Source organism: Oncorhynchus masou, chromosome 15, assembly GCF_036934945.1.
Source record: "Oncorhynchus masou masou isolate Uvic2021 chromosome 15, UVic_Omas_1.1, whole genome shotgun sequence".
NCBI lineage: Eukaryota > Metazoa > Chordata > Actinopteri > Salmoniformes > Salmonidae > Oncorhynchus > Oncorhynchus masou.
In genome coordinates this window covers 42,315,890-42,331,213 of record NC_088226.1, presented here as the reverse complement: position 1 = coordinate 42,331,213, position 15,324 = coordinate 42,315,890, and the positions used below count along the sequence as shown (strand labels likewise).

Sequence of the window (15,324 nt, the reverse complement as noted above, 5' to 3'; positions counted from 1 at the left end):
TTCCAAAAGGCACATAAAGGAATCTCAGACCATGAGAAACAAGATTCTCTGGTCTGATGAAACCAAGCCTGAATGCCAAGCATCACATCTGGAGGAAACCTGGCACCATCCCTACGGTGAAGCATGGTGGTGGAAGCATCATGCTGTGGGATGTTTTTCAGCGGCAGGGACTGGGAGACTAGTCAGGATTGAGGTAAAGATGAAAGGAGCAAAATACAGAGAGATCATTGATGAAAACCTGCTCCAGAGCACTCAGGACCTCTGACTGGGGGCGAAGGTTCACCTTCCAACAGGACAACGACCCTTAGCACACAGCCAAGACAATGCAGGAGTGCCTTTCGGACAAGTCTCGAACCTGATCGAACATAAATTGCTCTGCAGCGATGCTCCCCATCCAACTTGACAGAGATTGTAGCGTCATACCCAAGAAGACTCAAGGCTGTAATCGCTGCCAAAGATGCTTCAACAAAGTACTGAGTAAAGGGTCTGAATATTTATGTAAATGTGCCATTTTTTCCCATATACATTTGCAAAGAATTCTAAAAACCTGTTTTTGCATTGTCATTGTGGGGTATTGTGTGTAGATTGATGAAGGATTTAAAAAAAAAACATTTTAAATCAATTTTAGAATAAGACTGTAATGTAACAAAATGTGGAAAAAGTCAAGGGGTCATAAGCAGTACAAAAGCATGTCATAAACGCTTGTGTCAACAACTGCAACTTGATAAATGCAGGAATAGTGACATTACTGTGCCATATACAATTTACATCAAATTGCGGTTGTTGTCATTAGCATTGCTATGATTGGAGCCATTTCCACCAGGTGTGGGAGTAACACAGCATAACACTGCGAAACACACCGAAATTAGGAACCGGAACCTTTACAGAGCTAAGGGGAGGAACCCACAGTATAAAATGTAAGAGTCAGCGTAGGGTCAAATACAGTGCATTAAAACCACCAGCCCCTTTCATTTCACACAGCTGCTTCACTCGGCAAATAGCAGAGCTTGTTCTTTACTGCGGCTATTTTTGTGGTATCAATGTTATCAAAACATTGCAGACCACTCTGTTGACTGTTCCTGCTCAATTACAGAGCTATAATGTTACGGATTGTTGTCTTTTTATTTTTTGTGTGTTTATATACACTAACTGCACTGATAATCTCAATGAGCCTGTATGACCGTGAGCTGTGAATCGCCGGGGAAGGCAGTAACTCAGCTCTAATACGTGGTCTCTCTCTGGACGGTGCTATCTGAACGCTCACACACTGGAGGCTTTGTTAGGAGCGCTGAGGAAAAACATTTATTTTTGTTTTTTACGAGCGATGGAGCAAGCCTCTGTTACCCACAACTCCAGTGTGGAGCTATGAGCGAGCTATGTCTTCCCTTCTCCTTGACGTGCGTGTGCGTGTGCGTGCGTGAGCTACGGCTTCAGCTAAGTCTTCCCTTCTCCTTGACGTGTGTGTGCGTGAGTGAGCTACGGCTTCAGCTATGTCTTCCCTTCTACTTGACGTGTGTGTGCGAGCGTGTGTGAGCTACGGCTTCAGCTATGTCTTCCCTTCTACTTGACGTGTGTGTGCGTGCGTGTGTGAGCTATGGCTTCAGCTATGTCTTCCCTTCTACTTGACGTGTGTGTGCGTGCGTGTGTGAGCTATGGCTTCAGCTATGTCTTCCCTTCTCCTTGACGTGTGTGTGCGTGCGTGTGTGAGCTATGGCTTCAGCTATGTCTTCCCTTCTCCTTGACGTGTGTGTGCGTGTGAGCTATGGCTTCAGCTATGTCTTCCCTTCTACTTGACGTGTGTGTGCGTGCGTGTGTGAGCTATGGCTTCAGCTATGTCTTCCCTTCTCCTTGACGTGTGTGTGCGAGCGTGTGTGAGCTACGGCTTCAGCTATGTCTTCCCTTCTACTTGACGTGTGTGTGCGTGTGTGAGCTATGGCTTCAGCTATGTCTTCCCTTCTCCTTGACGTGTGTGTGCGTGCGTGCGTGAGCTATGGCTTCAGCTATGTCTTCCCTTCTCCTTGACGTGTGTGTGCGCGTGCGTGTGTGAGCTACGGCTTCAGCTATGTCTTCCCTTCTCCTTGACGTGTGTGTGCGTGCGTGTGTGAGCTATGGCTTCAGCTATGTCTTCCCTTCTCCTTGACGTGTGTGTGCGTGCGTGCGTGCGTGAGCTATGGCTTCAGCTATGTCTTCCCTTCTCCTTGACGTGTGTGTGCGCGTGCGTGTGTGAGCTACGGCTTCAGCTATGTCTTCCCTTCTACTTGACGTGTGTGTGCGTGCGTGTGTGAGCTACGGCTTCAGCTATGTCTTCCCTTCTACTTGACGTGTGTGTGCGTGCGTGAGCTACGGCTTCAGCTATGTCTTCCCTTCTCCTTGACGTGTGTGTGCGTGCGTGAGCTACGGCTTCAGCTATGTCTTCCCTTCTCCTTGACGTGTGTGTGCGTGCGTGTGTGAGCTACGGCTTCAGCTATGTCTTCCCTTCTCCTTGACGTGTGTGTGCGCGTGCGTGTGTGAGCTACGGCTTCAGCTATGTCTTCCCTTCTACTTGACGTGTGTGTGCGTGCGTGTGAGCTACGGCTTCAGCTATGTCTTCCCTTCTACTTGACGTGTGTGTGCGTGCGTGAGCTACGGCTTCAGCTATGTCTTCCCTTCTCCTTGACGTGTGTGTGCGTGTGTGAGCTACGGCTTCAGCTATGTCTTCACTTCTCCTTGACGTGTGTGCGTGCGTGTGTGAGCTACGGCTTCAGCTATGTCTTCCCTTCTCCTTGACATGTGTGTGCGTGCGTGCGTGCGTGCATGCGTGCATGCGTGCGTGCGTGAGCTACGGCTTCAGCTATGTCTTCCCTTCTCCTTGACGTGTGTGTGCGTGCGTGAGCTATGGCTTCAGCTATGTCTTCCCTTCTCCTTGACGTGTGTGTGCGTGCGTGAGCTATGGCTTCAGCTATGTCTTCCCTTCTCCTTGACGTGTGTGTGCGTGCGTGAGCTATGGCTTCAGCTATGTCTTCCCTTCTCCTTGACGTGTGTGTGCGTGCGTGTGTGAGCTATGGCTTCAGCTATGTCTTCCCTTCTCCTTGACGTGTGTGTGCGTGTGTGAGCTATGGCTTCAGCTATGTCTTCCCTTCTACTTGACGTGTGTGTGCGTGCGTGTGTGAGCTATGGCTTCAGCTATGTCTTCCCTTCTCCTTGACGTGTGTGTGCGAGCGTGTGTGAGCTACGGCTTCAGCTATGTCTTCCCTTCTACTTGACGTGTGTGTGTGTGTGTGAGCTATGGCTTCAGCTATGTCTTCCCTTCTACTTGACGTGTGTGTGCGTGCGTGTGTGAGCTATGGCTTCAGCTATGTCTTCCCTTCTCCTTGACGTGTGTGTGCGTGCGTGTGTGAGCTATGGCTTCAGCTATGTCTTCCCTTCTCCTTGACGTGTGTGTGCGTGCGTGCGTGAGCTATGGCTTCAGCTATGTCTTCCCTTCTCCTTGACGTGTGTGTGCGCGTGCGTGTGTGAGCTACGGCTTCAGCTATGTCTTCCCTTCTACTTGACGTGTGTGTGCGTGCGTGTGTGAGCTACGGCTTCAGCTATGTCTTCCCTTCTACTTGACATGTGTGTGCGTGCGTGAGCTACGGCTTCAGCTATGTCTTCCCTTCTCCTTGACGTGTGTGTGCGTGCGTGAGCTACGGCTTCAGCTATGTCTTCCCTTCTCCTTGACGTGTGTGTGCGTGCGTGTGTGAGCTACGGCTTCAGCTATGTCTTCCCTTCTCCTTGACGTGTGTGTGCGTGCGTGCGTGAGCTATGGCTTCAGCTATGTCTTCCCTTCTCCTTGGCGTGTGTGTGCGTGCGTGAGCTACGGCTTCAGCTATGTCTTCCCTTCTCCTTGACGTGTGTGTGCGTGCGTGTGTGAGCTATGGCTTCAGCTATGTCTTCCCTTCTCCTTGACGTGTGTGTGCGCGTGCGTGTGTGAGCTACGGCTTCAGCTATGTCTTCCCTTCTACTTGACGTGTGTGTGCGTGCGTGTGAGCTACGGCTTCAGCTATGTCTTCCCTTCTACTTGACATGTGTGTGCGTGCGTGAGCTACGGCTTCAGCTATGTCTTCCCTTCTCCTTGACGTGTGTGTGCGTGCGTGTGTGAGCTACGGCTTCAGCTATGTCTTCCCTTCTCCTTGACGTGTGTGCGTGCGTGTGTGAGCTACGGCTTCAGCTATGTCTTCCCTTCTCCTTGACATGTGTGTGCGTGCGTGCGTGCATGCGTGAGTGAGTGAGCTACGGCTTCAGCTATGTCTTCCCTTCTCCTTGACGTGTGTGTGCGTGCGTGAGCTATGGCTTCAGCTATGTCTTCCCTTCTCCTTGACGTGTGTGTGCGTGCGTGAGCTATGGCTTCAGCTATGTCTTCCCTTCTCCTTGACGTGTGTGTGCGTGCGTGTGTGAGCTATGGCTTCAGCTATGTCTTCCCTTCTCCTTGACGTGTGTGTGCGTGTGTGAGCTATGGCTTCAGCTATGTCTTCCCTTCTACTTGACGTGTGTGTGCGTGCGTGTGTGAGCTATGGCTTCAGCTATGTCTTCCCTTCTCCTTGACGTGTGTGTGCGAGCGTGTGTGAGCTACGGCTTCAGCTATGTCTTCCCTTCTACTTGCCGTGTGTGTGCGTGTGTGAGCTATGGCTTCAGCTATGTCTTCCCTTCTACTTGACGTGTGTGTGTGCGTGCGTGTGTGAGCTATGGCTTCAGCTATGTCTTCCCTTCTCCTTGACGTGTGTGTGCGTGCGTGTGTGAGCTATGGCTTCAGCTATGTCTTCCCTTCTCCTTGACGTGTGTGTGCGTGCGTGCGTGAGCTATGGCTTCAGCTATGTCTTCCCTTCTCCTTGGCGTGTGTGTGCGTGCGTGAGCTACGGCTTCAGCTATGTCTTCCCTTCTCCTTGACGTGTGTGTGCGTGCGTGTGTGAGCTATGGCTTCAGCTATGTCTTCCCTTCTCCTTGACGTGTGTGTGCGCGTGCGTGTGTGAGCTACGGCTTCAGCTATGTCTTCCCTTCTACTTGACGTGTGTGTGCGTGCGTGTGTGAGCTACAGCTTCAGCTATGTCTTCCCTTCTACTTGACGTGTGTGTGCGTGCGTGAGCTACGGCTTCAGCTATGTCTTCCCTTCTCCTTGACGTGTGTGTGCGTGCGTGCGTGAGCTACGGCTTCAGCTATGTCTTCCCTTCTCCTTGACGTGTGTGCGTGCGTGTGAGCTACGGCTTCAGCTATGTCTTCCCTTCTCCTTGACATGTGTGTGCGTGCGTGCGTGCGTGCATGCGTGCGTGCGTGCGTGCATGCGTGCATGCGTGCGTGGGTGAGCTACGGCTTCAGCTATGTCTTCCCTTCTCCTTGACGTGTGTGTGCGTGCGTGAGCTATGGCTTCAGCTATGTCTTCCCTTCTCCTTGACGTGTGTGTGCGTGCGTGAGCTATGGCTTCAGCTATGTCTTCCCTTCTCCTTGACGTGTGTGCGCGTGCGTGTGTGAGCTACGGCTTCAGCTATGTCTTCCCTTCTCCTTGACGTGTGTGTGCGTGCGTGTGTGCATGCGTGCGTGCGTGAGCTACGGCTTCAGCTATGTCTTCCCTTCTCCTTGACGTGTGTGTGCGTGCGTGCATGCGTGCGTGCGTGCGTGAGCTACGGCTTCAACTATATCTTCCCTTCTCCTTGACGTGCGTGCGTGAGCTACGGCTTCAGCTATGTCTTACAGACTGTCATTAAATTGTATTCTCGCCGTCTGTCAGTGACGAGGAGAGGAGAACTCCAGTCAACTCCCACTGTTGGGACGTGTGTTGTTGCCCTGCACTGCTGGCCTAGGCTGGGTCCCCATGACCAAATAAGCTGTTTGATAAATAGGCCACAAATATATCACAATCAATGTTTTATGAGCTAAGCTCCACTATCAGATTGGAAGAGGTGTTCTGTTACCTGGGAGTTAACCTTTTGCTGCAGTGGGATAAATCATGGTTACACAGAGTGTTCATTGGTAGTCTTAAATAAATCTACTTTGAAACAAAATTATACACCTCACACACATGGTTTTGGTCTTAAAAAAAAGAAGACACCTGGTACTATGTCAGTTATAAAATTGAAATGTATTACATTTTGAGTTTGTATCCCAATATTACATTTTCTATACATCACAGAAGACTGAAATATAACAAAACCATTTGCCATAGAAACACCGGGTTTTCAGCATTTAAAATAAATATATGTTAATTAACTATGAAATTATGAAAAATATTAATAACATTCCACCCATGAGGCCACTAGGGGGTGATTTGGTCATTTGACTACAGAAAAGGTGTCTTGTTCACAGACACTTCCGCGCAAATGTGGAAAGACTTGAGGCTTTGGTTCACCAAAGCGTCAAACTTGGCCTTCATTAGCCAATACAGAAAGACAGAGAGAAACTTCTGGCGCATAGGCATGGGCTTAATTTACCAACCAATAACTTCACCCTAACCCTTTTCCCCACACCTCACAGTCGTGTGAGCTGCAAAAATTAATTGATGACAAATACATTACTCAGTAGGTCACTCCCACACAGGCAAAGTTTGAATCGTTGATATCCCAGGCTTACAGGTACAGTTGAAGTCGGAAGTTTAATTACACTTAGGCTGGAGTCATTAAAACTCGTTTTAGAAGCTTCTGATAGGCTAATTGACATCATTTGAGTCAAATGAAGGTGTACCTGTGGATGCATTTCAAGGCCTACCTTCAAACTAGGTGCCTCTTTACTTGGAGACCTCCACAAGTCTGGTTCATCCTTGGGAGCATTTACAAACGCCTGAAGGTACCACGTTCATCTGTACAAAGAATGGTACGCAAGTATAAACACCATGGCACCACGCAGCCGCCATACCGCTCAGGAAGGAGACGCGTTCTGCCTCCTAGAGATGAACATACTTTGGTGCGAAAAGTGCAAATCAATCCCAGAAAAACAGCAAAGGACCTTGTGAAGATGCTGGAGGAAGCATTTACAAAAGTATCTATATCCACAGTAAAAATGAGTCCTATATTGACATAACATGATAGGCTGCTCAGCAAGGAAGAGGCCACTGCTCCAAAACTTCCATAAAAAAGCCAGACTACGGTTTGCAACTGCACATGGGGACAAAGATTGTACTTTTTGGAGAAATGTCCACTGGTCTGATGAAACAAAAATAGAACTGTTTGGCCATAATGACCATTGTTATGTTTGGAGGAAAAGGGGAGGCTTGAACACCATCCCAACTATGAAGCACAGGGGTGGCAGCATCATGTTGTGGCATTGCTTTGCTGCAGGAGGGACTGGTGCACTTCACAAAATAGATGGCATAATAAAAAAGGAAAATTATGTGGATATATTGAAGCAACATCTCAAAACATCAGTCAGGAAGTTAAAGCTTGCAAGCTCGCAAATGGGTGTCCAAATGGACAATGGACACAAACATACTTCCAAAGTTGTGGCAATTAAGGACAACAAAGCCAAAGTATTGTAGTGGCCATCACAAAGCCCTGACCTCAATCCCATAGAAAATGTGTGGGAAGAACTGAAAAAGCGTGTGTGAGCAAGGAGAACTACATATCTGTCTCAGTTACACCAGCTCTGTCAGGAGGAATGGGACAAAATTTACCCAACTTATTGTGGGAAGCTTCTGGAAGGCTACCTGAAATGTTTGACCCAAGTTAAACAATTTAAAGGCAATGCTACCAAATACTAATTGAGTGTATGTAAACTTCTGACCCTCTGGGAATGTGATGAAAGAAATAAAAGCTGAAATAAATCACTCTCTCTACTATTATTCTGACACGTCACATTCTTTAAAAAAAAGTTGTGATCCTAACTGACCTAAAACAGGGAATTTTTACTAGGATTAAATGTCAGGAATTGTGAAAAACTGAGTTTAAATGTATTTGGCTAAGGTGTATGTAAACGTCTGACTTCATCTGTATATGCGCTGTGCAAGGTTACCTGGGCGTCACGGGAGGTTGGTGTCACCTTCATTGGGAAGGATGGGCTCGTGGTAATGGCTGGAGCGGAATGGCTGGAGTGGAATGGTATCAAATAGATCAAACACATCGTTTCCATGCGTTTGATGCCATTCTTTTAATTGAGTTTAATTCAGTTTAATTGTGAACCAAGATGGCGTAGCAGTCGGACGTCCTGTCGTGTCCCTTGTAAATATTTTTTTTTTTAAATAGTTTTTAAACATATTCTTCTTCGCATATCTTTTAAAACATTTTGCGAAACCTCAACATCTAAATACTCTCCTGCAACCCGCCTCACCCAATGTAGCGTGGATCTGCTTTTTTTCTAAAGTATATATATTTACTTTGGATCTGGAACCCCTCAACTGAAGCTAGCCAGCTAACTACCAGCTATCAGTCAGCAAACCATTGCTAGCGGTCTTCAGCTAACCTTTAGCTCGGAAAGCTCTCGCCAGTTCGAACAACGTGACTCTAACCAGAGCATAACGGACCTATTATTTTTATTTTTATCCCCGGATTCCCACCGCAAACGGAACATTCTCATCTGGATCTTCACAACTAGCTAACTAGCTAACCGCAACCCCGGATGATTACTCCTGGCTAGCGTTTCCATCCACTGAGCTTGAAGCTAGCCCGGCCAGAGCTCCTGCGCTACCACCGAAGCATACTCCTGGGCTACAGTATCAGGACCCACGACCGGTCTATCGATGTCAACGCATGAAGAGGCATAAACAGACTCAACCCCTTGCTATCTGCTTGTTTGCTAATTTGGCCTGCTAACTGCTAGCTTGCTCAGCCCCTGTCTGCTAACTGCTAGCTTGTTTAGCCACGGCCTACTAACTTTTAGCTTGTTAGCACAGGCCTGCTAACTGTCTGAATCACCGCGTCCCCAGCCAGCCCAACCACTCACTGGACCCATATTTACTTTCAATCTCTTTTAGATTTTTAATTTGATTATACCTCCCGGTAACCTGCCCCACTCAATGTGATACGGAATCTGCTGTTATTTTTTAATTTTTAGAACACATTCAAGAACCTCCAGAAGCTAACTAGCTACAAGCTATTTAGCCATGGTTAGCCACTGCTAGCGGCTTTACCTTCTGCACCTTCCGCTTCCCTGCCCCATCCACCGCTGCCCCCTGGACACTGATCACCTGGCTACATAGCTGATGCATTCTGGACTGTCCATTAATCACGGTACTCCATTCTGCTTGTTTATGTTTCATCTGTCGGCCCCAGCCGCACTCAGTCTCTGTGTGTAGTTAATCTGACCCTCCCTGCCTAGTCAACGCCATTTTACCTGCTGTTGTTGTGCTAGCTGATTAGCTGTTGTTGTCTCACCTACTGTTTTAGCTAGCTCTCCCAATTCAACACCTGTGATTACTGTATGCTTCCCTATATGTCTCTCTCAAATGTCAATATGCCTTGTATACTGTTGTTCAGGTTAGTTATGATTGTTTTAGTTTACAATGGAGCCCCTAGATCCACTCTTCATACCCCTGGCACCCCCTTTGTCCCACCTCCCACACATGCGGTGACCTCACTCATTACAACCAGCATGTCCAGAGATGCAACCTCTCTCATCATCACCCAGTGCCTGGGCTTACCTCCACTGTACCCGCACCCCACCATACCCCTGTCTGCGCATTATGCCCTGAATATATTCTACCATGCCCAGAAATCTGAGAGCCTGCAAAGTAATGTCATACTTTCCAGGTCCGTACCCAAACAGTTCGAACTACTAATCTTAAAAATTACTCTCTCCAGAAATAAGTCTCTCACTGTTGCCCCCTGCTACCGACCTCCCTCAGCTCCCAGCTGTGCCCTGGACACCATTTGTGAACTGATCGCCCCCCATCTAGCTTCAGAGTTTATCTGTTAGGTGACCTGAACTGGGATATGCTTAACACCCCGGCAGTCCTACAATCTAAGCTAGATGCCATCAATCTCACACAAATCATCAAGGAACCCACCAGATACAACCCTAAATCTCTAAACAAGGGCACCCTCATAGACGTCATCCTGACCAACTGGACCTCCAAATACACCTCCGCCGTCTTCAACCAGGATCTCAGCGATCACTGCCTCATTGCCTGTATCCGCTACGGAGCCGCAGTCAAACGACCACCACCCTTTCACGGTCAAACGCTCCCTAAAACACTTCTGTGAGCAGGCCTTTCTAATCGACCTGGCCCGGGTATCCTGGAAGGACATTGACCTCATCCCGTCAGTTGAGGATGCCTGGTTATTCTTTAAAAGTAACTTCCTCACCATTTTAGATAAGCATGCTCCGTTCAAGAAATGCAGAACTAAGAACAGATATAGCCCTTGGTTCACTCCAGACCTGACTGCCCTCGACCAGCACAAAAACATCCTGTGGCGGACTGCAATAGCATCGAATAGTCCCCGTGATATGCAACTGTTCAGGGAAGTCAGGAACCAATACACTCAGTCAGTCAGGAAAGCTAAGGCCAGTTTCTTCAGGCAGAAATTTGCATCCTGTAGCTCCAACTCCAAAAAGTTCTGGGACACTGTGAAGTCCATGGAGAACAAGAGCACCTCCTCCCAGCTGCCCACTGCACTGAGGCTAGGTAACACGGTCACCACCAATAAATCCATGATTATCGAAAACTTCAACAAGCATTTCTCAACGGCTGGCCATGCCTTCCGCCTGGCTTCTCCAACCTCGGCCAACAGATCCGCCCCCCTCCCCCGCAGCTACTCGCCCAAGCCTCTCCAGGTTATCCTTTACCCAAATCCAGATAGCAGATGTTCTGAAAGAGCTGCAAAACCTGGACCCGTACAAATCAGCTGGGCTTGACAATCTGGACCCTCTATTTCTGAAACTATCCGCCGCCATTGTCGCAACCCCTATTACCAGCCTGTTCAACCTCTCTATCGTCTGAGATCCTCAAGGATTGGAAAGCTGCCGCAGTCATCCCCCTCTTCAAAGGGGGAGACACCCTGGACCCAAACTGTTACAGACCTATATCCATCCTGCCCTGCCTATCTAAGGTCTTCGAAAGCCAAGTCAACAAACAGGTCACTGACCATCTCGAATCACACCGTACCTTCTCCGCTGAGCGGAGAAGCCGGTCACGGGTGCACCTCAGTCACGCTCAAGGTACTAAACGATATCATAACGGCCATCGATAAAAGACAGTACTGTGCAGCCGTCTTCATCGACCTTGCCAAGGCTTTCGACTCTGTCAATCACCATATTCTTATCGGCAGACTCAGTAGCCTTGGTTTCTCTGATGACTGCCTTGCCTGGTTCACCAACTACTTTGCAGACAGAGTGCAGTGTGTCAAATCGGAGGGCATGCTGTCCGGTCCTCTGGCAGTCTCTATGGGGGTGCCACAGGGTTCAATTCTCGGGCCGACTCTTTTCTCTTTATATATCAATGATGTTGCTCTTGCTGCAGGCGATTCCCTGATCCACCTCTAGGCAGACGACACCATTCTATATACTTCCGGCCCGTCCTTGGACACTGTGCTATCTAACCTCCAAACAAGCTTCAATGCCATACAACACTCCTTCCGTGGCCTCCAACTGCTCTTAAACGCTAGTAAAACCAAATGTATGCTTTTCAACCGTTCGCTGCCTGCACCTGCACGCCTGACTAGTATCACCACCCTGGATGGTTCCGACCTTGAATATGTGGACATCTATAAGTACCTAGGTGTCTGGCTTGACTGTAAACTCTCCTTCCAGACTCATATCAAACATCTCCAATCGAAAATCAAATCCAGAATTGGCTTTCTATTCTGCAACAAAGCCTCCTTCACTCATGCCGCCAAACTAGTAAAACTGACTATCCTACCGATCCTCGACTTCGGCGACGTCATCTACAAAATAGCTTCCAACACTCTACTCAGCAAACTGGATGCAGTTTATCACAGTGCCATCCGTTTTGTCACCATGCACCTTATACCACTGCGACTTGTATGCTCTAGTCGGCTGGCCCTCGCTCCATATTCGTCGCCAGACCCACTGGTTCCAGGTCATCTACAAGTCCATGCTAGGTAAAGCTCCGCCTTATCTCAGTTCACTGGTCACGGTGGCAACACCCACCCGTAGCACGCACTCCAGCAGGTGTATCTCACTGATCATCCCTAAAGCCAACACCTCATTTGGCCGCCTTTCGTTACAGTTTTCTGCTGCCTGTGACTGGAACGAATTGCAGAAATCGCTGAAGTTGGAGACTTTTATCTCCCTCACCAACTTCAAACATCTGCTTTCTGAGCAGCTAACCGATCGCTGCAGCTGTACATAGTCTTATCGGTAAATAGCCCACCCAATTATACCTACCTCATCTCCATACTGTTTTTATTTATTTACTTTTCTGCTCTTTTGCACACCAATATCTCTACCTGTACATGACCATCTGATCATTTATCACTCCAGTGTTAACCTGCAAAATTTGTATTATTTGCCTACCTCCTCATGCCTTTTGCACACAATGTATATAGACCCTTTTTTCTTCTGTGTTATTGACTTGTTTATTGTTTACTCAATGTGTAACTCTGTGTTGTCTGTTCACACTGCTATGCTTTATCTTGGCCAGGTCGCAGTTGCAAATGAGAACTTGTTCTCAACTAGCCTACCTGGTTAAATAAAAGTGAAATTAAAAAAAATTAAAAAAATCTTTTAACTCCGGTCCAGCCATTATTATGAGCCGTCCTCCCCTCGGCAGCCTCCACTCTTGGGGGTAAATACACTCTGAGAAGTTATCCCATACAGTACACATCTAGTTTTAAGGGATACTGATACAGGGGAAAGAGGGGGAACTATAGTTTAACTTGTCCGTTTATTAAACCTTCCTTCACTTCATCTCTCTCTATCTGTCTTCGTTCCGTCTAGCTTTAACTCTATTCCCAGGCTAATCATATTAAGCTCTTCCTGTGTGTGACTGGACAGAGCTTGTAAATCACCCACAAGGAGTTCTGTCACTGTCATATTATTAACATTTACTGGCCATAAATCAATCCTAACTCAATCAGTCAAGGCAGGTTCAGATGTCAAAAAGAGGGAAGACTCCTTGTTTTTTAAATCTTAACTGGCGACAGTACATTTTAAATCACAGTACAGGGAGCGTCAATGAACACACGAATACGCGTTGTGTCTGGGAGTTTCATGATATTTCAGTTGTATACGAGAGCCAAGAAAATGTTCAGAGCATGTACGTACAAACAAGTTGTTTGTTCACGGCTCTGCATAGTTCAAACCTCAGATACTGATCTTCTGAAGAAAACCTTTTGCCATGTTTATATGGTCTGTTACATTTACGGATAGGCTCTTAAGATGTAATGGTTGATATATTCCCAAGGTTAACCACAGTTAAACATAAACAATGATTAAATTCTTCAGACTCTCATGAGGCAGACAACGTCTTTAAAGTAGCCGGTAATTCGCTTAAGCAGAACTGTTAGCTCAGACAACAGAAACTCCATTGAACCAGACCAAACTACAGCATTGGACAGACAGAAAGTTATTCAGTTGTATCAATCATACACTCCCCACACACTTTATCTCTCCTTCCGGGTTTTTTTCATGCTGTCACTGAGACATGATATGAAGCGCGCGCACACACACACACACACACACACACACACACACACACACACACACACACACACACACACACACACACACACACACACCTTGCCAGACCCAGTCTCCTTACACCATCTCCCCTATTGACCATCTCTAAAACACTCCAGTTTATGCCTCAACAGAGCTATCCAGGATGAAGTGAAATGTGTATCCACTGTCTGTGACAGGCTGTTGATAGTCAAAGTGGACAGTTGTATCCCTTTGACACATTTTTAGGCCAGAGGAGAGTGAGACAGCTGAGAGAATAGTCCTAGAGAGAGTAGATGCATGGCGTCAAAGCCTCCTGATCATAGTCTTCCACAGATCTAAGACCCTGTAGAAGAGAGGAGGAGAAGGGAGGAGAGAAAATGAGTGTTTAGCGGTATGGGCCATAAAAGTGCTACAATAATCATAATAAAAAAAGAACTAGGGGAACAACGAATGGAAGAAATTACAGTACGCTTATCTCCAAGGGGGCTTGGCTCAGAGACGCTCCACACACAGTCACACAAGTCTGGCAGATGCTCGACACACACACACAGTCACACAACAAGCGAAGGCAAAAGCCCCACAAGTCTCCCACAGCTTTCTCTACCTTTTTTCCCTCTCACTCCATTCTTCATGTTTGTCCACGTGGAAAATCTGAGATGAGCATCTAGTCTACTTAAGCCTCCCCCTCTGTTCAGACTCTGGAAAAATCATCCCCGTCCCTCCTGGGAGAATAACCGAACGCACGGCAACCCAGAAACAATCATACCTGCTCTCATTCTGCTGGCTTCAGGGGCCTTGGCTTTGAACAGAGAGAGAGGAGGTAGAGAGAGAGAGAGAGAGAGAGAGAGAGAGAAAGAGAGAGAAGAAGAAAGAAATAGACATTCAGACAGACAGAGAAAGAGAGAGACCGAGAGAGATCTGTAAAAGTTATGGAATTTTAGCACCAGACAGAAACAATTCCAAAACAAGTGAGTCACCAGAAAAGCAAAGGCAATAAGGCATAAACACAGTTGCGGGGAGACAAATGGCAGAGGATAAGAAAATTAGTGCAGTAGAGTCCAACATAATCACATTAACAGTGTCGTGATACCATCTCGAATGTCAGACTGAATTCGCCGATGGGAGGGTCACTCACGTAGAAATACCTGGAGAATATGCTTCTCAATGTCCACCTTGAGACCATTTAGCCAGTCAACTTCCAGACATTATAGATCAACGGAGGACGGCATCAATCCATGATCTTTCACAATTACCAATGTGGAAAGCTAAACTTGAACGACCAGCGGGAAATAATGTGATACCAATCTATCAGATGTGGAAGAACTGGAACCAACAGCCACTTTCCCACTGCACCCCCAGTCCACACTCCCACTCCCAGTCCCAGTCCACACTCCCACTCCCAGTCCCAGTCCACACTCCCACTCCCAGTCCACACTCCAACTCCCAGTCCACACTCCCACCCCCAGTCCACACTCCCACCCCCAGTCCACACTCCCACCCCCAGTCCCAGTCCACACTCCCAGTCCACACTCCCACCCCCGGTCCACACTCCCACCCCCGGTCCACACTCCCACTCCCAGTCCCAGTCCACACTCCCAGTAAACACTCCAACTCCCAGTCCCAGTGCCAACTCCCCATCCCCTCACATACTTTGTGTAGATGTGTAGAGGATAGAGGCGAGCTGAGCAGCAGCTGCTGTGTATCTCTATCTGCCCACAGAGAGACTGAGATGCCTTCCATCCGGGTTCCATCTGGCCCATTGCCGTGGTA

The 15,324-nt window shown here is 47.8% G+C and overlaps 1 protein-coding gene across 2 annotated transcripts in view; it reads right to left on the bottom strand.

Annotated features, from left to right (window-relative positions):
- The window catches only part of LOC135556267 (transforming growth factor beta receptor type 3-like), a 148,213-nt gene that overhangs the window by 74,093 nt on the left and 58,796 nt on the right, over window positions 1-15,324 (bottom strand). The window lies entirely within an intron of this gene.